The sequence below is a fragment of the Galeopterus variegatus genome, unplaced genomic scaffold, assembly GCF_000696425.1.
Source record: "Galeopterus variegatus unplaced genomic scaffold, G_variegatus-3.0.2 Scaffold3695, whole genome shotgun sequence".
NCBI classification, from domain to species: domain Eukaryota; kingdom Metazoa; phylum Chordata; class Mammalia; order Dermoptera; family Cynocephalidae; genus Galeopterus; species Galeopterus variegatus.
Genome location: NW_007729806.1, coordinates 159,709 through 185,370, shown reverse-complemented (window position 1 = coordinate 185,370; position 25,662 = coordinate 159,709). Strand labels below are relative to the sequence as shown.

Here is a 25,662-nt window from a genome sequence, read left to right as displayed (position 1 = left end):
TGAACCCTGGACTTTATTGTTATCAGTGCCATGCTCTAACCAACTGAGCTAACCAGCCAGCACCCTGTTTCATACCATTTTGACAGGTATTTACCTTATTACTCTTTCGAGTTTAGTTTGTGATCAAGTAATACATCATGTTCTAAAGAGTTCCTTTTCATTAAAATTTGCTGTGTTAACAAATACCTTACTTGATTTGTGATGAGCAATATAAGATGGAATTATTTTTTGTTGTTTTTGTTACCCACTGTGAGTTCTATGAGGTTCTTTTAGATGCCACCTTTTTTTTCCCCCCAGATGTAATGGCAGGTTACACAAGCATACAAGCCTGGTCAGGACTGCAATCTTATGATGAGACATTGAAGCAGGAAAATGCAGAATGTTGAGAAGAAAAACAAGGAGCCTAAATAACTGAAACACTGGACATTTCTTTGAGAGGCACTGATTTACAAATTGCATTAATGAGCATGAATTGAGCCTTCATTTAATTTTTAAGATCACTATCAATCTATTAATTCATTTATTATGCTTTCTAGTATCTCATTTAATAATCATTTACTGAATACCAGCTTTATACCAGGAATTCTGTTGGGCAATGGGAATACAATGATGATGGACTCTGATCACAAACTGCTCACACTAGAAGGCAGATGTGTTTGAAAAATATACATTATGGGCCGGCCCAGTGGCGCACTCGGTAGAGTGCGGCGCTTTGGAGTGCGGTGGCGCTCCCACCGAGGGTTCGGATCCCATATAGAGACCGGTCCGCTCACTGGTTGAGCGCGGTGTGGGCGCGACACCGAGGGTTGCGATCCCGTTGCCAGTCGCAGTATGGGCGTGACACCAAGGGTTGCGATCCCATTACCGGTCACGAAAAAAGACAAAAAGGTAAAAATATATATATATATATATACACATTACAAGATAACACAGTAAATGCAAGAATAGAGGACAAAACAGGTTCTGCATGAATATCAACCTTCTGAATCATACATATTTAAAAAGAAAAATGGATCCAAGTTATGGCACCAAAAATATGGATGGATACAAAATATTTACATTACGTGCATTTTTTTTTTTTGTCCTTTTTGAGACCGGCCGCACCGCGCTCACTGTGAGCACACCAGTCATCCCTATATAGGATCCGAACCCGCGGCGGGAGCGCTGCAGCACTCCCAGCCCCGCACTCTCCCGAGTGCGCCACGGGCCCGGCCCGACATTACATGCATTTTTAAATATATTAAACTACTATATCTATGGAGAATCAAAAATCTAGTTAATTATATTAAACACTAACTTTTTTCTAGAAATAGGTAAAATAGTCATAAAAAAGTAAAGTATGAATCATAAAATAGAGCAATTTCTCTCTCTCTCTCTCTCTCTCTTTTTTTTTTATGGATTTAGGACAGGCTGTCTGCTATCTTGGGCTATGGCCACTGCTGGCTGTAATTGTGACTCAGAGGTACTCTGAGTTAAATTGAAAGCAGCCTTGTTCACTTTACCAGTTGAATTGGGCCAAAAAGAAAGCATACAGAATCCTTATAATTTGGAATTCCCTCACAAGTCAGCTCTGATACATTTGGGTCAGCCTTCACATACTGCTTGACTTATCTCTTTGAGCAGACATATCTTTGTGTACCCAGGAGTGAATACCAGAAATCAGGTCAATTTTCATGGCTTGCTACTTGCATTCTGCCAAACTTCTGGAGGGGTATGATGTGACATAATTTTGCTAAATCCTCCAGGCCTGAAATGTATATAATTAGTCTATATTGATGAGATGCTCAAATGTTGAACTGGAAAAAATATTCAAGTAAAAAAAAACTACAATAATTAATTTTTCTATAAAGATAAATATCTCAATCTTATATGTAAAAGTCTTAATGTAAGTATAGGTAAATATGTGGCAATATTATATGGTGGACCTATAGGCAAAAACAGTTTCATATAAAAATAGGCCCATTGTATGTAAGTCAGGCAAACAGGTCCTGGCTAAGAGCAAATAAAAGAAGTTTGGAACATAAAAATAGTTAAATTAGTTTTAAAATGAAACAAAATTACAAATTTTTAAGGAGGCATTATTCATTTTTTAATGTACTCACTGTGTGGCATTTATTTTTATTAAATCCAATATATGTTTAGCATTTTATAACCATTGCAATGATAAAGGATTTTATAACCATTGCAATGATAAAGGATTTTAAATGGCATTAGGGAGTGGGAGAGAAGATGACAAGTGAGGCTGATGAGACACCTTTGGGCAGGTTAGTGATGTTACTAGTTACACTATGGCTGACAAGGAAAGAGAGAAAGAACCACCCTAGGCTGACTGCTCCTTGCCTTTCCGGGATTACAGCTGGACTGAGGAGAGAGGAAGATGGCAGCGGTCAACATGCTTGCAGAAATACCACGGGAACTTCATTCAGGTAGGCACTGTTTGAGCTTTCATTTGGCACCCTTGTGATTTTTAGATTTTTAATGTATAAATCCAAGAATCCACCTTAATGCTTTTAGAGAAGCAATGAATAGGAAAATCTGGAGATTCTACCCATCTCTGCTACTGTTAATATCTCTAAACTATTTTTTGAAATTCTTTTCAATGAAATGCTTAAGAACTTGGGTACCAGAAATAAATTTATAGACTAAGACGGCTCTTCAATATTGGGCAAGTATATGGACTTTTTCTACATGGTCTTCACTTTTAGAACTGTATTGAAACCTAACATGAAAACACAGGGGTAGTTTTGAAACAAACAAAAGATCACAAAATCTACTTACTAAGCTTTCTTAAAACCCTTAGGTATTAATAATTACACTGAGAAATATTTTTCTTATTATTTCTAAAAACCCATAAAGAAAGTGGCGTATTATTTGAAAGGAGAAATGTGAAGCTATGATTGGAGGATATGGGCGATGGGACTTCCATAGCACGGTTTGTAGATCTCCATTAGGCTAAGCTAATTCTACTAGTAGACTGTACTCCATCCCCATCTAAGGCCAGTTCTCTTGATACTCCATGAAAATATTGAAAAGTATCTGAAAGAAATAGATTGAGAAAGCAATATCTTCACCCAAAGAAGTATGGAAACAAAGAATTTGCTTCCTTGATTTTTTCCAAATCCTTTATTTGCTAAATTAGGAGCTAGATCAAGGAGAGGAAATTCTCCAAATTTAGGTTAGATGTTCAAAGTTAAGTATGTAAAAAACGTGAACTCAAGATATGATCAGGAAACTCAATGATATGAGAAAGCTCTAGATAACTGCTTTTCTCCAAGAAAAATGGTCATAAAGACCTGTCATTTACTTTCACATGAGACCATACTTCCATTTGGGCATTTTGGTTGAGAACTTGCTAAGAAGCAAAACTTAAGTTCCTCTTTCTTATCAATTCCTCTCTTTGCTTTATCTATTTTTCTAAAAAATGAATGAAATTAGAATAAAATATTTTAAAACTAAAACTATATTCCATGTTTGGCATTTATCATAAAGGCCAAGGAAAACACTTTAGTTGGACATAATAAACTCAGGATATCCCAAATTATGATGCATAGCTACAACTCCTTTGAGATTCAACAGACTTTAAATGTGGAGGAACCCAAAATTCCTTAGGAAAGAGTAAAAGGCTTTTCAGGAATAATTTGTAAATAAGACATAGAACATTTCACTCATTTTAAACTAAAAGAAAACAGTGAGGCAAGTGCCTAATGCACAAACAGCAGGAGGGAGAAATATGAGATCAGAAAATGTTCTCTTCTGATGGTAAAATTTAACAATATTTACTGTACACCTATTATGTCACAGACAACATAGGACAGAAATGTTTCAAGATCCTGGGGATATACAAACACTAGCGAGACCCAGGTTGTGTACTTGACACAAGATGGGAAAGGAGCTATTGAGAGAAACTAACATCAACATACAGTTATATGGCAATATAATAAATCCTATAATGGAAGTAGAAAGGGATTCTGTGGAAATCTTGAGGAAATCAGAAAATTCATAGAAGACTTTCAGAATGCCAAAGCTTGTTTCAATCTTGAAAGGGTGTTCATGGTAAACAAGAGAATAGATGTAGATGATGAAACGTGTACTATAAATTTTATGATTATTAATGGTATAACGCTGAAAAACTTTAAGCAGATGAATGATGAGATAGAGAAAGACTGTAGAAATCTACGATCAGAAATAGGAAAAGTAGATTGGTAGTCAACAACACAACAATCATTGAGAAAGCACATAAAACTTTAAGTTAGAAGTAGTGGGATTGGAGATAAGAGGAAGATATAAAATGTCTATTTTGAGACATAGGGAGGTCTTTCAACATGTTCCAGATCATACAAAATTGCTGTCCTCATGAAACTTATGTTTTAATTGAGTAATCATACAGTAACCAAACACCTAATTAAAATATAAAGTTTTAATACTGAATCATTAATATAAAATTTATACTTAATATAAGCTATTTAATTTAATATCTCATAGTTAATACAAAATTTTAAATGAGAAAAATATAGCAAGGTGAGAGGAGGGTGCTATTTTCAATAGCGTGGCCGGGAAAGCATCTCTGAGGAGGTGACCTCAGAGGAGTGATTCAAATGATTTGGAGGTGCAAAGAATAGGGGTAAGAATGTTCCAGAAGATTGCAGAAGGTGCTGTAAGTACAGAGGCCCTACTGTGGGAATGAACTTGCTGTGTTTGAGGCTGACTTGGAGTAAGACAGAGCGCTGTGTGAGAGGCAAGTTGTAGAGGATCCTGTGAAACTCGGTTAAGGGTCTGGATTTATTTCAGAGTATGATGAAAAGTCTTTGCAGGATTTTAAGCAGCGTGGTAATAACCATTGAAAAATTCATATGGCTGATGGGTGGAGAGTGGAGCACAGTGGGGACAAGGGTGTAGACCGGGAGGCCAGTCAGGGGGCTACTCCATCCGCTGAAGAGATGACGGCCACTTGGACACAGGGATGTTAAGGAAGAGCATGAGGAGTCAGCAGACTCTGGTCACCAGAAGCAACAGTTGCAGGAAAGGCTTGTCATGATTTAAACTACAGTGGAAACAAAGTTAGAAGGGTTTTCTGTGTATTTTCCATGTACACAGATTTTAAACAATGTAATATAGTTACTCAGTTCTGCCATGAGAAAATTATATAAAAATATACATCAATATGTTACTTCCCTACAAAGCTTCATAGAAGAATTTCCCTGACCTCATGTTCCATTCAAATAACACGTTTGCAGTGTATATTTAAGGGATCCATAGATACATGTGTGTATGGGTATATCACACAAATGTTTGTACATATATACTATTACATTACTATAATTTTCAATTCCTCTCACTTTTAAAACAAAGTTTCCTTTAAGAATTCTTAGATTCCAAAAACAAGACTCACTCCAATGGTAAACATATGCCACAATGGAATACACAAGCCAAAAACAAAAAGGCTTACACACTGCTTCCCAGTAGGAAGAACTTTCTAGTGCCACAGCAGTCTGTCTTAGAAAAAGGTCTTTTTGATTATTTTGGCCCTTTGCTCTTCATTCAGGATTGATTACTACAGGATATTTCCTAGAGCTCTGTTCACAGTGGTTTTAAATGACTCAGGCTTTGGCACCTCCTCACTAAAGTATTTGCTTAGTGAATTCTAAATTTCTCTTACAAAGACTACAACTGTGTCAGAATCCAACTGCCTTCTGTAGTAATTACTGAGCACATGGTACGACTGGAGTCCTTAACATTCATTAAAAAACAGTGCAGGGGGTGGGTATAAAAAGGAAAAAAGTAAAAAAAAAAATCACAAGAAATTCGCAGGTGTAAGTAAGTCATCACTCTTAGGGAGAAAGATTTGACAGAGACACCCAGAAGGAATCAGCTTCCAAGTCCACCGTGTTGGACTTCTGCTCCTCGTGTCTCAATCTTCTCCCATAGACTGAAGCATCAGTCTTTCCTACATACTTGTAGAAAAGGACAGTCTTCTTGGGATTTCTTCATTTTAAAATACTCTCTGATGCCATGCAAACTTGATTAAATTGCCGCCTACTCTCAAAGGGAAAAGGAGTTTTAACTCTTAAGGAAAAGCCAGTGATCACACACTTACTGTAATGCAGCATTTTTGCAAAAACCCATGCATTCCACAGTCACAGGAAACTGAAACTATGTGACAGAATTATTAGCAAATAAGTTGATTTTTGTAGAATGGCAGATAGAATGGCTTTTACACAACACAATGACCCACTATCCCATTCATATAAAATAATCAGATGCACAGCTACCATTTACATAAATAGCAATGCTTACCACAGCCCAAATAAATAGTACTGACGGTGCAAATGCAAAATATGATGTGAGGGCTACAAATGAGTATTTGTGAGTTCAGCAAAACATCAAAATTCTTTAAATATTTTTTCAAACACACCAACTGTGTTTTTTTTCCCCTCAATATTCTACCTTTACTCTTCATTTTTCCTTAAAAGGGCACACCCTCCTTCAGTTCAAAATAAGTTTTTATTTGGTCATCCTAATTCATGCCTTTTTGTAATGAATTTTAGAAATTCATAAAAGTACAAATATTTATTTTGTTCCTAAATGAAGCTTCCTACATCATTAATCAATTAATTCCCTTAACCAGAAGTTACTGAAGAAAACCAAGAGAAGTACGAGGCATTATGCATTTTTAGCCATTATTACTTTGGAAACAATGATTATTTCTATAAGGAGGGTTTTAAAAAGTATCTTATTCGTGTACTAATGTAAGAATTAACTTTGGTAAACTGATGTATCTACCATATTTACTATTTTAACATGATATTGAAATTATTATGCACAATTTTATCTCTATGGTATGATTGATATCTATTTTTGTTAAGGCTTGAATTATTTGCTCCAAATGTTCAAATACATTAATTTGTAAACAGATTTTCCCTTTCTGTAACAGAGACTGATTGCAGTTCACCAAAACCTGTTTCTTCTTTGTCCTGAGCACACACGTAGAGTACATTTTCTAACCTCCTTGCAATTAGGTGTGGTCAGATGACAGATCCAGCCAAAGTCAAGTGAGCAGAAATGATATGTGCACTTCCAGGTTTGGCTCATCTTCAACTGCCATATGCTCCTCCTTGTTCTTTGCCCTCCCACCAGCTAGATGCAGACAATGACAAGACAAAGTCACAAAGGGAAATAGCCTGGACTCCTGGTTGATGATGAGGAGGACAAACAACCTCTGAACACTCAACCAGGACTATTGGGTGAGCAAGAAACAAAGTTATGACACATTTCCAGACTGATTTGTTTATAGCAATTAGCTAATCCTAACTAATATGCCTGATTTGCAGAAAAGTATGATGAGATTTCAAAAAAAAAAAAAAAAAAGACGAGACTAATAGAAGTAACAGGATTAAATGAAACACATTTAAGTAACTGTCTCCAATTTATTGCCTGCAAGGCCAATCCTGACAGCAACTAGAACAGCTTGGGGGGGGGGGCGGGGGGCGAGAGAGCAAACTCAAGGAAAGGGCATGTCCTGCTGCTCTTCCTAAATTACCCTCTTCATGGCCCTCTGCTTCTGTGGTGTGGCTGCAGCCAAGACGGCCCCGCCTCTAAACTGGTCCTTCTGGAACATCTGCTGTCTGAACAAGCTGGGAACAGAATCTGCAATCACCTTTGGAGAATCTGAGGACAGTTTGGTGTTTGCCACCTCCCTTTCCTGAGATGGTAGAAGACAGAAGCCTTCACACGTGGTCTGCTTCCTGTCTCCCCTGTCCCTCTTCATCCATCCTCATTGTTGTCACCTTTCCTGAGAGGAACAGGTGGCTCTCATTTTTGTAAGCGTTAATCTCACTATGTTCTTTAAGCTATCTTTTCCTGCTTCCTCCAGAACTTTGTTTCATTGAATATCCCCTCCTGATTTTACACTGCCAGCTCATTCCTCCTCCTCCTCCTAATTTGTGACTAAGAACATACTCTTTTCTCCCATCCAAAACAAACAACTAACCACAAACACGCACGCCCACTCAAGAAATGACAATAAAACAATAGCCACCACCATAAAACCTACTTTGTAAATATGCTATATCTCAGCTCATTTCTTTTCACCTCTTTAATCCCTCATTTATTTATCACCTACTTACTCTTTCAGTCATTATTTACTCAGTAGCAACTATTACCAATGACTTGTTAAATAGTATTTTGTTTCAAATCTAATAATATGACTTTGGAGGAACAAATATAGGAAAGACTAAACTTTTGCTTTGAAGGACTTCAGAAAGCTGGGGAGAAAGACAAGATGGAATAATTATACACCAAGATGACTTTTTCTGGTCTTTTTTTGTAAAAAAAAAAAAAAAAAAAAAAAAAAAAAAAAAAAAAAAAAAAAAAAAAAAAAAAAGGGTATGGAAGCCCTACCTTGAACAAAGGCACTATTAATATCATTTTTTAGGACTGGAGAAAAAAAGCATCATAGAGGGAGTGACATTTGATTTGAATAGACACAGGCTTTTGTAAGGCAGACAAGGCGAGCATGGGTACTTAGGTAGAAGTAGCAGAAATGATAAAAGCAACAGTAACATGAGAAAAACACAGCATACAAAGAGAAATAATTAAGTTGAGGAAGCAACAAGTGGTCTGCTGTGGTTAGAATGAAGAAAAGGTAAACAAGTAGGAGGGAGGGACTGGAGATTGTCCAGAAGTAGCTGCTTTTAGTCCTACTTTATAGGGTCTTGAATGGGTTTGGACCTTTATGCTATAGGAAAAGTTTAAGGAAAAAAACCAAAATGATCTGATGTACACTAAAAATAACATGGAGATAGCACAGAGGAGCGTCAACTTATAGAAGAACCAGGGAAAGGAAAACAAATCAAAGGTCTTAGAAAGGTTCGGGTGAATGCACTGGACACCTGGGCTGAGGGAGTAAGATGGCTCAGTTTTCTGGGATATCTCCAAAGCTGGTGCCTGGCTGAACAGGAATTACATAAGAGAGAGGATTAAAAGATAGATCCATAGATTTCTTTTTGGATACCTTGATAGACACTAATGGAGATACACAAGACTCTGGGGCCAGGAAGAGCACAGAGGGAAAATGATCAGCTCTTTTGGACACGTGGAATCGGTGATGCCTGACTGCAGCACATCTGGATGAATATGTCCGGAGTATGTTAGAAAGTCTGTTTGGTGGTCAGAAAGGTGGAGTTGGAGGCAGAGGCTTCGTGGTTGTTGAAGTTTTTCTGTGTCTTGACAGTCACTAGTAACCCTACTAAGCATGAAGTAGAACACTTTTATTGTTCATTCTCAGTTCTCCACGACTTAACGTGCCATTCTCTGTAGTAACGTTCTTGCTTCATGTTAGGCACGATTCCTCCTTCTATATTAACTCGATGATATTTCTGTTTCTCCACTCCTCCCAGCAATGTGAATATTCCTCAATGTTCTTCACTGTTTTCTGGCATTATCCTGTTCTCCATGACCCTTTACTATTAATACATCACATACTGAACATATGGCTGAGTACCCAGTCCATAATTCCAGTCCTGACCACTATCCTTAGCTCCAAATTTCTTTTCTACTAAATTTCTGGTCACCACCACATTGAAGATGTCCACACATATCAATAATGTAAATATCCAATTTTCTTTTGCTTCAGAATCTACTGCCTAATCCATTCTGCATATCTTTGTCAGTATAATCAAGCTTCCTAAGTCAAATTTGATCACATAATTCTCCTGCTCAGAAACCTTGTTGCCTACTGAATCCCACTGTCCAATGAACGACGTACAAACTTCTCGGTTAACTTATTCTTATTACAGTTTACCCCTCCTGACTCAACTCATTCTCCTACCCTGCATAGCCCAATTAAAATGGAATTGCTGTTTCTTTTAACATGCACTGGCGTTTCCTGCTTCTACATAATTGCTTATTTGGATTTCCCATGCTTTATAGAACTGAGACTTGAACAAGGTAGGAATGAAAATATTTTTTTAATAAATAAATAAAAAGATCTCTCCCTGGTTCATCACACACTCTTTTCTCTCTTGTGAAAAGACGATTGGCTTGAAAATAAGTATATATATTAGGCAGAGTTAGGCAGGTATTATGCTGAGGCTAGAACATGAGTACTGGAAAAAAAATGGTTCCTTGTTTACTCTTTTGGGTTTGTTTGTTTGTTTGCTTGTTTGTTTTTGTCAGCAGTAGAAGCCTGACAGGCAAAGAGAGACAAGCCAAACACACCACTGCAAGAAAAATGGCCAGTCCCTCCTCAGGAGACAGTTGGGTCCACAGGACAGTAGGTGAAGGGTCTGCTTGCAAAGGTCCTCATATACTTGATCGAAAATTAAACTTGGTTTCAATTACCATAGGACAGAGGCTTTAAAGTGTCCCAAACTCTAATAACATTGGTCTTTGGAACTATCTGTATTGAAATGCTGAGTTGGTTTCAGGCTCGCATGTGAACACACACACACATGCATACCCCTGCACAACTCTTGCTAGGTCCACCTGTTTCATGGTGCATCAGAGGGACAGGAGGACCAGATGAATACATCTTACAAGTGGCTTTATTTTTGCAGGAAAATATGGCAAGCTAAAGGCTGAACGCTAACTTTGCTCCTGAAGCACTCCCTCAAGCTGCTGTTCTATCTCCAGATTTGTCTATCATGGTCCATTTGCTCTCTACCTATTCTCTTTGTTTGCTTGCACCTCCCTTTAATGTTGAAAAAATGCGACTTTCTCTCCCAAGGGGCAAGGAGAGAGTGAGCAAGACTTTCAAGGGCTTGTAGATATCCTCCAACAGTTTCAGAATACTACATGGAAAAGACTCTTAAAAAGTACAGTAATTGGGCTTTCACGACCCAATAATCATAAAATGTACATGTGTATGTGAATGATCTGAAGAAAACATAGTATATAGTGAAAATTCCCTGAAATACTGACTACACAAAAACCTCTGACAAGACATCTTCATCCATTTATCTTTCTCCTGGAGGTTGGCTGTACTCCCTGCTTGTCTATTCTCATCACATCCTACTTTTTGGTTCTTTATATACCAATTACCAAGGAAGGGGAATGTTGAGGAGGGGAAGAATAAGGAAGTAAATAAACTGTACTATGAGACTTTTAATATCTTGTTGAGGGTGTTTGCTTATTATGAAGACTTTGTTTCATTGATTACTCTTCCTTTTCCCACCCAGAGGTATAGGATCTTGGCAACCACATATGTACCACCTGGTCCATTCCATTGGTCACAGCTTATTAGATAAAAAGTCCAGTTAATTAAAAATCGATATACAGATACGCACAAGGCAGGCACTGATAGGTAATCAAACTTGAGAGCTGTGCTTGTGTGAAGAGCAGTAGGGAAACCTAATCTTTATGTAAAGAATGAGTTATCAACAGTCAGGACAAATCAAAGGAATGTACAGAGGAGTGAGGCTGAGGGTCCCCAGAGAGACTGAAAGAATGGTGGCCTTGGTTCTAGGCTCACGTTCCATTCCTGGTTCTAGATCTTCATGAGATCTATCTCTTTCTCTGCCTTTGGAATATGAGGAGCCTCAGGAACCATATCATGATCTTCTCTCTTCTCTTAAGCAAAAAATAGATTTCTATTAGTTTCAACCCTTTTCCAAAATTGACTGAGACAAGTCTATGGCTTTTTGCCTCTAGAATTTTCTTGAAGTAATTTGACTTTCAAGACCTTTCACAGTAAGCCTCCCTTATTAAGTGACTTATCTCCATGGCTAATAAAAGAACTAATTGCATAATAATCATGCCTGGACTACCATTCTTTTATTCTAAGCATTAGAAAAAGTACTTATCAGCACCAAATTTTTTATTTTCCTACCTCCATCTAGCTAATCTGTTAAAAGACAAGACTTAATAACAGCACTCTAACAAAAGCTAGAGCCTTTTGCAGCAGGTGGTGCCCACCTCTGCCTACAGAATTCCAGTCCAAACAATCTGCTCAGAATTGCTGAGAGATCCGTAGAATGTGCTGATGACTCAGCTTGCTAAGTAGGAGGACGTTTATTGTTATTTTAACTCCTGCCAGAGTATGTGGGCAATACTCCTTCTTTCAGTCTCTGGTTAACCATAAGAGATCCCTCTTTAAAACCTCACCCTTGGAATAGGTTCTTGCTCAATAAGAGCCAGAATAGTTTAGGGTTTGGGTATGACTGCCAGCTGATAGTACAGAGTAAGATAGGCTCTCATATCCTAATTTACCAAAAGAATTTATTTTTAGAACGCTTGATCTGCCTTTAAAACTGTTCACACAGAGTGCAGTGAACCAGAGCTGAATACTGATAAGATAGTAATCAGTACAAGTCAAGGTACTTATTTTCAGAGAGAATAATGCAAATACCAGGTTTTCTTTCTCTTTTTCTTAACTATTGGGGTATTGTGATCCTACTGTCTGTCTTTTTCTTGCCAAATGTTCTCAACAATATAAACACACATTAGGTGCTACTCCTAGGAATATTGTAAAAATAAACCAACAAAAATATCAGCCTATTTTACAGAAAATTGTCTTAAAAGATAAACTTCACCAATTTATGAATGATGAAAGATATAAATCTATTCTGAAGATAAAATAAAATCTAAATAATGCTGGGTTGTGGCAAATCTTAGTATTATTATATAGTTAAAAGACTGCAAGGAATAACAAATATTTTTTGCTCTTCTAATGTTTTTCTCAAGTCCATCCAGCTAATTTTTCCCTAATTTGTTTATGTGTTGGGTTTTTTGGGGGGGGTTACTATAAATTAAGATTCAAAATTATAGGGCCGGCCCGGTGGCGCACTGGATAGTGCGCCGCTTGGGAAGCGCGGCAGCGCTCCCGTCCGAGGGTTTGGATCCCACATACAGACCGGCTCCCGCTCACTGGCTGAGCGAGGCGCGGGAGCAACGCCGAGGCTTGCGATCCCGTTGCCAGTCCCCGGTCCGGTACGGGGGCAACACTGAGGGTTGCGATCCGTTGCCGGACACGGAAAAAAGACAAAAGACAAAAAAAAAAAAAAAAGATTCAAAATTATAGGTCAGCAAAATAAAGTTTTCTCATAATGCTATAAAATCATGAGTCAAAAACATGAAATTGCTTTAGCATTACAGAAGTGATGGGCTCTGTTAAGACAAACTGAAAGAATCCTTAAAAGGGCAACAACCATCACTGCTGTGCATTAAGGATATTGTATGAGTTCGGAGCATGCCTGCCCCATTCCATGGTAACCCCTGCATTTCTAGTCATCCCTTCTATATGTGAGGGTCCACCAAGATAGGTGGTGGTTCTAAAAGCAGGTGACACAGCTCAGAACATCACAGTCTCTGCCCTAGGTGGGAGAGATTGATGTTGAGATGATGTTAAGGAGGTAGAAGATGCCAATTTATATAGCACCTTGTGGGCCACAGTAAGAGTGTGGACTTTGTTCTGTTACAGGCAGTCACTGCTGAATTTTGGACACAAGAGTAATATCAATTGATTAAGATTTTTTTTAAAAAGATCACCCTAACTTTTATGTGTACAACAGACTATAGGGAAGTAAGAATGGACACGGGGGCTACTTCAGTAGTAAATGTGAGAGACAGTGGACTGGGATGATATAGGTAGAGATATGAGACATAATAAGACTCTGGACAGGCCTAAGCTTGATACTGTAATGATCTATATGAGGCTTAAAGAAATTAAATAATATGCCTTTAACAGATGAATTAGTAAGACCCAAACTTCAGAGACATATATTGACCTTTACATTTAGAATTACATGTGCTAGGTTGGAAATACTCAATTCTAAATTTTACGGAATACAGTAATTAGTAATATTAGCCAAGGATTGCAGAGGACCCTGTTATTTACAAAGCATTTCACTCTCATAATCCCATTCAGTTTAATCTAATTGGCATGGTTAGGTGATTTCAAAGGTAATCACCTGGTAAACAATGTTAACATAGTAAAATAAAAATATCTAAATGATCACATTTGTGGGATCACTGAATGAATATTCATGGTTCCTTTTAGCCTGTTTGCTCATTTTGGGTAGATACTGTGTCTTCCTTACTTTTCTAACATCAGCCTTCAACTCACATATAAGGGTCCCAATAAATATTGGTGGAATAAATTACACTTCTATTTATGTGTTAGGTTTATTCTAGTCTATTCATTTTCTGGTAGGCAGAATTGCTTCAGATAGTTACAGAGATGAGTCTGAATTTAGGCTCTGCAATAATCTCAAGATGTATTATTAGGGCTTTTGTTCCCTCATATGCAAAATGGTAATGCATTTCTGACCTAAGAGACTCATTTATTCATATCTGTTTCAAAAGATTAATTTCCTTCTCCTCTTCCTCCCCCAACTCTGACAGAGTAGTAATTTACTCTCCTCAGATAATAAAAGTCATGAAAGATTCTATGTCCACCTATCTCACTACTGTATACCATATTGACATTTCTTTTGCCTTAAACAAATTCTAGAATTAACTGCAGTGTTGGAAAATTTGGGAAATAAACACAAAAAAACCTCTTTTTTTGTTTTATTTTTTTACTTCTCCTATGATTTTCTAAGAGAATATGAGCAATTATCATTGGCCAAACAGATGTACTTTTCTTTTAAGTATCTTAAATTTCAGAGGTAGTATTTACACTATATTTGGGAATAGTCAGTATTTCATCAATGGGGAAATAAAACAGATTTCAATTATAATATTGTGAGAAAACAGTGAAAATCATGAGTCCTATTGCATTAGCAAGATCCTTACAAGCCAATTTAAAAAATGCTTTTCTAGTTGGAAATAAAGCATAAGTAGTATTGGCATGTTATCATATATTAAGAATTTTGTTGCATTCCTTATACACAAATCCCAAATAGGCTTTTTGCTAGCTATGTTTAAACCATTTTAGTATTAAATCTTTAAAATGCTGAAAGTTGTCTAGAAGTAATAATTAATATTACTAAGCACCAGAAAATTAAAACATTAAAATGAGTCAACTTTATAACAATTAGAATGAGTCAACAGGATCCTGATGTATCAATATGGACAAATCTCTAAATACATTGTTGGGTGAAGAAAACTGCAAAAAAGTATCTACAGTATGATTATCATTTATGTAAACTCTTAGCATGTAAATAATTACATGACATTTGTTTCATAAATATGTCACAGATGTATTAGAACATACATAGGAAGGTTATATCATCTCTAGGATTGTAAAACCTCTTAGGAAAAAAGGAGGAAAGTGAAAGGAAGCAGAAAGAGCTTTTCTTCCTTCTGTGATGATTTCTTATTCTGTGATGTGTATAATTCTAATACAGCTAAATGTTAGCAATTGTTTAATCTGTGTATTAAATACTTAGGTATTTATTATAATTTTTTTATATGTTGCTTTAAAAATGTGAATTTTCTTGCTTAAAAAAATAACAAAGGCAGTAAAGTGAATATTGCTGCAGCCAATTTAAGATAGCATATTGAGTACTTCTAATAAAAACAAAGTAAATTAAAATACATTTCCCAGAATTTCCTAGAATAAGAAGTCATTCATTTGTAACCTTTCCATAATTTTATTCTGCTTTCAAGTTTAAAGAAAGTGTGAAATAAAGCAAAATATTGTTTCTGCTGGTAAACTGGGCTGAAGTGTATACATTCTTTCATTTACTCATGCAACAACTTCGTAAATAACAAGGGCAAACATAAAAGTTTGCCTGCTAAACATTTATGGCTCTTTCAGTAAATGTAATATATACTTTTCTCTTTTATAAATTAAGACAGAACCTACTCAAAATGTAGGAGTATCTGATTGCTAGACATTTCAACCACAACATGAAGCCTCTCTCACAGTAACAGTAGGGTTGGTGTTCTTTCTGGTGCCTGCTGCTCCCAGACCCATGGATATAATCCCAGGTGAACGCCTCCATGTACCTGCCTCCTCTCTCTCTGCCTAAAGCCCTTAATCCACAAAATGGAGATGATCCCTGTACCCACCTCAGAGAGCTGTTCTAAGGAATAAATAGTTTATGTAAAGTCAGTCATGTAGGACCACGCCTGGCATGTAGTAAGTGCTCAGGAAATATTATTGGTATTGTTAACCATGTGAGAGAGATAGGCTTATTTCAATCCTTACTTCAGAGAAAGATCTTTTCATTCTTTCATTTTTTAAATCAGTCTAAACTCTATGAAGTGCTATTTTAATAATTCTACATCTATTAGCTGTACAATACCTGTGTATTTCTCCCTTACCAAAATGAATTGATATTTATTTAAAGATTTTTTTAAAACATGGTTAGCAAAGAGTTACTTTTCACAACTGTAGGCAACTCTTGTATAGTAGACAGTGTAGGGTCTTACCTATTGAAGGAAGTGGTAAAATAGTCAAGTTCGTTATGTTGTGTTCTCAAAGGGCTGATAATATGTTCTGGCTTCTTTCTGTAAAAAGAAAAATAAGAAAATTAATAATTTAATTTCTGATCCATATACATAAATTATATCATGTAGCTCATGATAAAATTCAACTCGCAGCTTTCTCCTTTTATATTGAGTAACTATGAGACTACAAGATGGATATCATGATGGTTTTTTACAGTGATCATATTTGAGCATTTAGAACCTGCTGGCCACTCACTATCTCAGATGTCTGGAACAGAGCAGTGAAAATGCTAACTGTTGCATGCTTTCTCTCCTTTTCTAGATTTATTCCAGTGAAGCTTCATAAGTGTTATATCCAAGGAACAATAAAATTTTAAATTGTTTTCAGCTAATAAATAGCAGGCAATCATAACTCTCTCCCAAGAGAATACATTTGTCCTGGTAAATGGTTAATTACATTCAGTGAGCTTTAAATGACTGGGCCTCTAGCCGAGTCCATGTTGATTATCTCCAGCACAGTATGGAGAGGAATTTTTTTTTAACAATTAATTCAATTTTCTCAATAGAGTACTAAACTTCTTTTGACATTCAGAACCCTAAAAGTCATTCCGGATTAGTACTTCTGCTTAGAAATTCCTCCTAGAACAATACAGAATACTTCTTACTGATGTGATACCTAGAAATAAACAGAATCACAAGAAGGCACTAAGCTTTTTTTCTACATCCTAAGCCATTCGGGTGTAATCATCCTCATCTATAGGGAAGACTACAAAGGATGCACCATACATAAGAGATTGCAGAGCTGAGGCCCATTTTGAAGTCCAGCTGCCTTACATTAGGTGTCTAAATCTATGTATCTCTATGTGTTTTTGCCAGGAATTCACTCCTGGTAGAGTGGACCCCATCATATCCTCAAGGAAGATGTTCCTCTCTAGGTAAGGTACTCTCAGACTCAAACTGTATCTCTTCTTTAAGTCCCAACAGGAAATGCAAATTTGGAAAGATAAAATGCAGATGGCTCAGTTCTTCTCTATGATCCTTTAAAAAGCAATGTGTATATAGATATGAGCAAACAAGAGTGTGATTCAAAAGCAACAAATACTGACTGGCCCAGGTCACGTATTAAGTGCTTTTACATGTGTTAGCTCATTTGTCTGTGAGCATTTACACACAATGCACAGTGGCAAAGTCTATTAATGAATACTAAAGTTAAAGAGGCTTAACATTTAAGTACACATAAAGAAAATTCTGCAGGTAAGAAGGAACACAGTAGAATTTTCCATTCCTTGAAAAAATCCGGTCATTATTTTAGAAAGGAAGGTTTGACTGCCTAAATCTTGCACATAGCTGTTTTTCCTTTAGTCCACCTTAGTGGTTCTCAAATTTGGAATATGTATAACACAATCGTACAGAGTTCTATGCACAATAACTTAAGACTGTTTTTAAAAATTTTAAGGATAGTTTTGATTATAAGCAAATTAAATCTAGTAGGTTAATTTTAGAACAAAAATAAAATGGTACACCAGCTCTGAATGTTGTTCAAATAGAAAGAGCCTTTGGGTATTTAATGAATGAATGCTGAATAAAATATCATGCTTTACTTTCTCTTTAAATTCCATATTTTCCTTAAGTTCCTTAAAGTACAGATTTTTGTACTTCATTTTCATGATTTTCACGCATATGTGCATGCATGTGTATAAGGGTGCAAGTACACATTATACATATACGTGTCTGTCTTATACCCTGGTAAAAATAAGAAGAAAAGAGGAATTTTATAGAATGGGGTCAGGAAACTACGATCCCTGGGCCTGATCCATAGTGCTGTTACCCAGTTTTCTAAGTACAGTGTTACTGGTGTGCAGCCATGCCCATTCATTTCTCGTGTTCTCTGTGGCTGCTTTGTATGCTATGATGGCAGAGTTGAACAACTGAGACAGGGATATTATGGCCTGCAAAGCTCAAAATATTTACTATCTGGCCCTTTACATAAAAAGTTCGCTAACATACCTGACACCAAAGAACATGTTCATCGTTTAATTTAAAAAACAATATTAAAAAATAAATCCTGTCTTTTAGTCTTTCCAAAAATTAATTCAGTAGTTATACATGAAGGAGTGTGAAATCCCTAAACATTCAACAGCTAATTTTATCCCATGAGAATTTGGAAATTATTGGTCAAAGGATGAGATAATTACTAGAAAATTCAGGGTACCCAGTACCTATTAGTCATAAAAAAATGCCTCATTTACCTATTTTGTTTGTTATAAAATGAAAATGACTACCTTTTTTTCTAGACTTTGTTTTATGAGAAAGAAACAAATGACATCTGGGATTTATTTTAAAGAATAACTCATGGTGTATTCCATAAGGTACGTAAAACTGAATAATCACTTTAATCACAGTGCAGTTAGAAGTGGCAATTTTTATTCCATATCAAATGGACTAAAGTAATTCAACATAGTTTTTGCTGTAAATATTATTTGACACAGTTTTAGTATTAGATACATTATACAGAGTGACAACATCCCTAAAAATAATACTAGGAAACATTTATACAGCATTTATTGTGTGCCAGATAATGTTCTAAGCACTTCATATGCACTAATTCATTTGTTCCTTACTATCTCCCTCTATTATTATCCCCACTTTACAGATGAGAAAACAAGCCAACTGAGTTCTTCCCAGTATCACACAGCTAGAAAGCGGCCAAACCTTTCAACTGTAACAACTCTTCATAGACACTGAGAATTGATTTTAGGTCTTCCACACTTTTTTAAAGACAATTTCATGCATACAAGCTTATGGCTCCTCTGAGAAGTGGTATTTCACTGATGGCAACTTTCAATTTACTAGAAATACTTACTAAGCACCTTTGTTATTCAGCATATTCAACTTCTTGAACAAATTGAAAGTCACTCAGCTGAAATTCTGTCTCTCATTTTCTACACTCCATTATTTCTATCAGGTTTGTTAATGCCAGTTTCTAGACCCTCTTAGAGCTGGGTATGAACATTGTTGAGAATCATGACTGATGACAAGTGACAAAATCAATTATTTAACAACTTTATGTAAGAGCTAGCCTACACAGGACAGAGAATAGGATGTACATTGTGAGTTGGCATCATAATTTAAGTTGAATAAACCATTTAACAAGGAACCCAAGAAAAACACTGGCTATAAACTAAATTAGCTTTTATCAATTGATTACTCAGATAAACAGGATGTGCCTGCAATGCACCGAGGCTGCATATAATATATATTCAGCTGTTGGCATATTTATATTCAAGTTTTGTGCCATCATTGAAGTTAGAATGAGAACTTCAGACTTTTAGGGTTTCATACAGAAAATATTGCCATGGTGTGGTTTTCTCAACTGATGTAAGAACCCATGTTTCATTAAGCAACAAAGTCATCAAGGTAAAATCTTCCCTGGATTGTTGAGCCAGGATGTATTTTTTTATCTGCCTTTGAAACACATTTTAGCATAAATATCATTTGGTTACTCAATTTCATGTTTTGATAGATTTTGTCAGAAAAGCAAAACACTAAGACACTTCAAGTTGCTGGAATCCTAATAGTGTTTCTGAAGGCTAAGCTTAACCTCAGTGGCTAGTGTTAGGCTATTCAATCAGCTCTCAAATAATAATAATAATATTTGTCTCCATCTCCTTTATCAGTCTGCTCTATGAAATTTTAAACAGTTCATGTGATTCAGTGCACTTGTCCAAGAAGACAAGATTTCAGCTATTCAGCTATTGTAAACTCCCAATACAGTTGGGAAAATATCCATTATCCAAGCAGTCTTTAAATAAGAGCGTAGCTGCTAACATAACATCATTTACTCTAACACGCTACTGAACCATTTGTACTACCTAATATGTTTAGAATCAGTTTGTCATCTATTTATTCATGAGTAGAAGAAAGTCATGGTTGAACCAAAGTCACTGATAGTTGTATAGATGAGAGAATAATCTTTCTTTCTTGGAACTTTGGTCAAAATTACACTTAGAAGAATAAGTTTTGTGAAAATGAAACATATCTCAAAATATGCACTTGAAAAAATTAACAAAAGTCAACAAAAGCCCTATTCAAAAAAGATATGGTTCCCAGTTGACCAGAGAATCTAGGTAAGAGACATAGTAAAAATTCTCCCCTTTCATCTCCAAACCTAGGAGATGAGTATTCCATGGTACTGCTGAGGTTAAGCAGACTGGGTTAAGCTGACTTAGTAGGAATGATCTTGTCTTGTGCAAAGTTTCTTAACATAATTCTTGGCAGAAAAAGTAGTATAAAAATAGGTGAAGGATAAAGGATTAGAATAGTCAAATAAGTCAGGTTTAAGACTCAGAGGTTTTATGCAATAAAGGTTTATACTCTGTTCACACAAATCCTGATGTGAGTGGGGTAACTCTCCAGTCCACCTCTATTCAGTGACTAAGCTCCCTGGGTACATCCTTCTTGTGGCTCAACTCATGGCCTTCAGGATTTCAGCTGCAGGGGAAGAAGACATCTGAAGGGCTAAGCACTGGCTCATAAATGCTTTAATGGGGAAGTGACACTTATTACTTCCTCTCACAGCTCACTGCAATGAACATGGCTTTGCTTAAATGTAAAGAGGTGCAGAAATGTGGAGGGTAAACGGATATCTGGTGAGCAGTAAATATGCCCATCAGAAGGGTAAATGAGGCATGATGATACTGGTTCAGTAGCTACTTGAGATTCCCTCTGTGTTGAAAAAGGTTGAAAAGAAAGGACAGTGCTAAGTGATATCAGCTTAAAATGCATTTTGCTGAATTAACATATGCTGATTCTGATTAAATATATAGAAATATAAATAAATATTTAATTTTATAAATAAATATGAATTGGCACTACAGTATAGAGAACCTTGGGCAGCAGTGGGGCACATGTGTCAGTGTTTTTGCTTATTTATATATTACATAATATATAGAAATATAAATAAATATTTAATTTTATAAATAAATATGAATTGGCACTACAGTACAGAGAACCTTGGGCAGCAGTGGGGCACATGTGTCAGTGTTTTTGCTTATTTATATATTACACTGCTGTTTTCTGCTCAGAATCAGAATATATCTGAGGGAATGAAACACTTCTTTGCTTGATACAAAGCCATCTGTTCATTTGTTTCTAATTTTCACACAAGCACCCACCTTTTGATTATTTTTTTATTTAAATTGACACATAAAATTGTATATATTTATCATTTACAATATGATGCTTTGAAATATATATAGTGTAAAATGGCTAAATCAAGCTGATTAACATGTGTATTACCTCACGTGGTTGGCATTTTGGGGGTGAGAACACTTAAAATCTACTCTCAGCATTTTTCAAGAATACAGTATACTGCTATTAATTATAGTCACCATATTGTGCAACATATTTCTTGAACTTATTTCTCCTATCTGAAATCTTGTAATCTTTGACCAACATCTCCCTAACATCCACTACCCCTCAGCCCCTGATAACATCATTCTACTCTCTTCCTACATGAAATAAACTTTTTAGATTCCACATATGAAGGAGATGATCTGGGGGTGAGAACACTTAAAATCTACTCTCAGCATTTTTCAAGAATACAGTATACTGCTATTAATTATAGTCACCATATTGTGCAACATATTTCTTGAACTTATTTCTCCTATCTGAAATCTTGTAATCTTTGACCAACATCTCCCTAACATCTACTACCCCTCAGCCCCTGATAACATCATTCTACTCTCTTCCTACACGAAATAAACTTTTTAGATTCCACATATGAATGAGATGATGAGGTATTTGTTTTTCTGTGCCTGCTTATTTCACTTAATATTATTTCCTCCAGGTTCATCCATGTTGCTACAAATCACAGGATTTCCTTCTCTTTTATACCTGAATGGTACTTCATTGTATATTTCATTTTCTTTATCCATTCACCTATTGATGGACACTTAGGTTGACTCCATATCTTGGCCAATGTAAATTGTTCTGCAATAAACATGGGAGTGCAGATATCTCTTCGACATACTGATTTCATTTCTTTTGGCTATACACTCAGTAGTGGGACTGCTGGTAGTTATAATTTTTTGAAGAACCTCTAGACTGTTTTCCATAATGGCTGTACAAGTTTATATTCCCACCAACAATTTGCAAAGGTTCCTTTTGCTCCACTTCCTCGCCAACACTTATCTTTCGTCCTTTTGTTAATAGATGTTCTAACAGAACACCGATCTTTTTAAAGTAGTGGAATTAATTTTTTGTTTGTTTTGTTTGTTTTTGGCAGCTGGCCAGTACAGGGTTTGAACCTGGACCTTGGTGTTATCAGCACCACATTTTAAACAACTGAGCTAACCAGTCAGCCCCCAAACAATGCTTTTTCTCTAACCCAGCCATAATCCAGAAAGAAATGTAATTCATTTATTTGTTTGGTTATTTGTTTTTGGTTTTAAGTGGCTAGTTAGTACAGGGAATGAACCTTGGACCTTGGTGTTATGTGCACCACACTCTATCCAGCTGAGCTAACCAGCCACCCTGGTAGAATAAACTAATAGTTACCAGGATCACATGGTATAAGGAGAAGAAATTAGGGAAAGGATCAAAGGAAACTGAGCAGGCTCACAAGTTGCTACAAGACATCTTCCCAAAATACCACTTAATGATTTCACTCTCATGTTCAAACTCCTCTTTCAAAGTGACAAAAATCTAAATTTCTAGGCTTATCCTTAAGGCCTTCTATAGTGTGCCTACACTATACTTTTTCAACTTTATCCCCAACTTTCTATCATCACTAATGCTCATGTCTTAGACTAGTTCTTTTGTAGACTTCTTAATTGCCCTTCTCATTCCATCTTCATAGCTCTCTCCTCTCCTTCCGTAAAGTCCTCTTTCTCTTTTTATCTTTCTCTCTCCCTGTCTCCTCTGCTACATTCCTTCCTTCCTTCTTTCCTCCCTCCTCTCCCTTCCTCCCTTACCTTCTTTCCTTCCTTCCTTCCTCTATGTTTGTCAACTCCTCATTCAATTAAATCTCTCTTCTCTGTGAAGTCTCCCCATCCAACTGCAGAAAAGTTTCTGTTCACTGGTATATGCTTCATGTCTTTTGTCGGGTCCGCCACCAGCAGCCGACCCGTACAGCCCTAGCCTCGTTCCTTTCAGTGGGCGAGCTAATGGCCCGGGATTCCTCTTTCCCTCCGGTCCCCTTTTGAAGGAGACAGGGGAAGAGAGCCGAGAAGAGAGGTGAGCACACCACCGGCCCCAAACCAGCCCAGTTAAAGGACACTCAGACGCAGTGGGGGTTCTGTCAAGCAGTTCTGTTTATTAACACACAAGCATTGGCTTTTAAAGGTAAATGGCAAAGGCAGGTTTTTTTACATCCTCCAATTAGCTTAAGGGTTAAGGGCATGCATCCTGTCTCAATACCTAGCTATTGCAATTACGCAGTGTTCACAAGTGCGGCCAATAAGGGCTAAGGCAAGGTTCCCCACAGACACTCCCACCCTGCTTTCTCCCGGCGCGCCGTCTTAGGCTGCCACGTTAATCCACTTGTAATGTCACTTTAAGGTGGTGGTAGTTTTTTAAAGGCCCAACAGTCTTTTACACTTATATTGCATTTATATGAACTACTTTATGTTGTTAATAAACGCTCCTTGAAATTGAAAGAAATTCACATTCCCACCCATTTTATCTTCTTTATTCTAATCCTATAAATCATCAGTGTCTATCAAATATATGAATTATTTTTTTTGTAGTATTTTGAACTAAAAACAAATGCATATGGAGAATAAAAAATATTTAACCATATGATTATACAATGTCTTACAAATAATGCTGCCATATTATCAAACAGTTTCTGAAGAGGTTTCAATTTACACCCTGTTATGGACTGAATTGTGCCCCCCTGCCCCATTCATATATTGAAGTCCCAACCCCTACTGTGACTGTATGTGGAGATAGGGCCTTGATGGAGGTAATTAAGGTAAAATGAGGTCATAAGTGTGAGGCCTTTATGCAATAGGTCTGGGTCCTTATCAGAAGAGGAGCAGACACCAGAGATCTGTCTTTCCCTCCAGGAGCACAAAGAAGCAATGATTCCCCCCTTGACCAAACTTTAGTCAGGCTCTCTGAGCCCTCTTCTTGACTAGGCCTTGACTTTGGCCCCTTAGGAATCCAGTTTTAGCCAGAATCCTGCTAAGTTAGTTTAGAGAGAACTCCCCACCCATAATGTCTGATCACCCTGCATTTCTCATCAAGTTCCTCATCTCCCCGCTTTGATGTCTAAGTCTTTGGCTTGCCTTCAGCAAGAATTCAGTTAAGTAGGTTTAGCAAGAATCACTCTACCCTTGATGTCGCCTCTTAGTAATTTTCCATCCATGGCCCTCTTACTCTGCTCATTGGCTATAAATTCATACTGTGCTGTATTTGTAGTTGAGCCCAATCTCTTTCCCTTTTACAAAATCCTTATCGCAGTAGTCCTGAACAAAGTCTTTCTTACCATTTTAACAAGTGTCAGAATATTTTTTTCCCTAATAGAAACAGTGAGAAGGTGACAAGCCAAGAAAAGAGGTCTCTCACCAGAAAGCATCACTAAGGTACCTTGAACTTGGACTTCTAACCTCCAGAACTGTGAGAAAATAAACTTCTGTTGTTTAAGCCATCCAGTCTGGTATTCTTTTACAGCAGCCTGAGCAGACTAATACACATCCCTACTGCTGTCTATTTTTGTACACCATCACCAACAATGTATATTATTTATTGTTTAATTTCTGCCCCATTCCACTCAAACTAATCTGCAAACTTTAGAAGGGCAAGCACTATTTTCTTCTGTATTTACTACACTACATTCTCTCTCTGGTGGCAAATACTTGCTCGGTAACTATTCAACAAATGAATGAGCAGTTAAGGTGTGTATTGCAGAAAATGAAAAGGTGTGCTTGGTACTTGTTAACTTTCTGTATATTAACTCCTGTGTTATAAGCAATGGAATCTCCTTATACCTGGCTTAATGCTTTCCTGATTTGTAGGTGGGTTGGCAAAGATCTAATGAATAAATGAATGAATGATAATAGATTATTTCCCCAACCATTCTGACTAGGAATTGATTAAATTGGTTTCTTTAAAATTTTTTAAAAGACACTTCAAAGTTTGGATACAGAAACTATATTGGAACCCTGGCCCATCAGTTACTAGCTGTATAATATTGGACAGGCCTTTCAACTTTTTGGACCCTTAGTGTTATCAATAAAATAAAAATTATTATTTTTTTATTTTTATTTTTATTTTTTTTCCTTTTTGTCTTTTTTTGTGACCGGCAATGGATCGCAACCCTCAGTG

The 25,662-nt window shown here is 36.6% G+C and overlaps 1 long non-coding RNA gene across 1 annotated transcript in view; it reads right to left on the bottom strand.

The window, feature by feature from the left end:
- LOC103601348 overlaps window positions 1–25,662 on the bottom strand; it is a 74,761-nt gene that overhangs the window by 12,909 nt on the left and 36,190 nt on the right. The window contains exon 3 of the long non-coding RNA XR_551448.1: window positions 16,315–16,392. This is a non-coding gene — a long non-coding RNA (uncharacterized LOC103601348). The remainder of the gene's footprint in view (window positions 1–16,314; window positions 16,393–25,662) is intronic.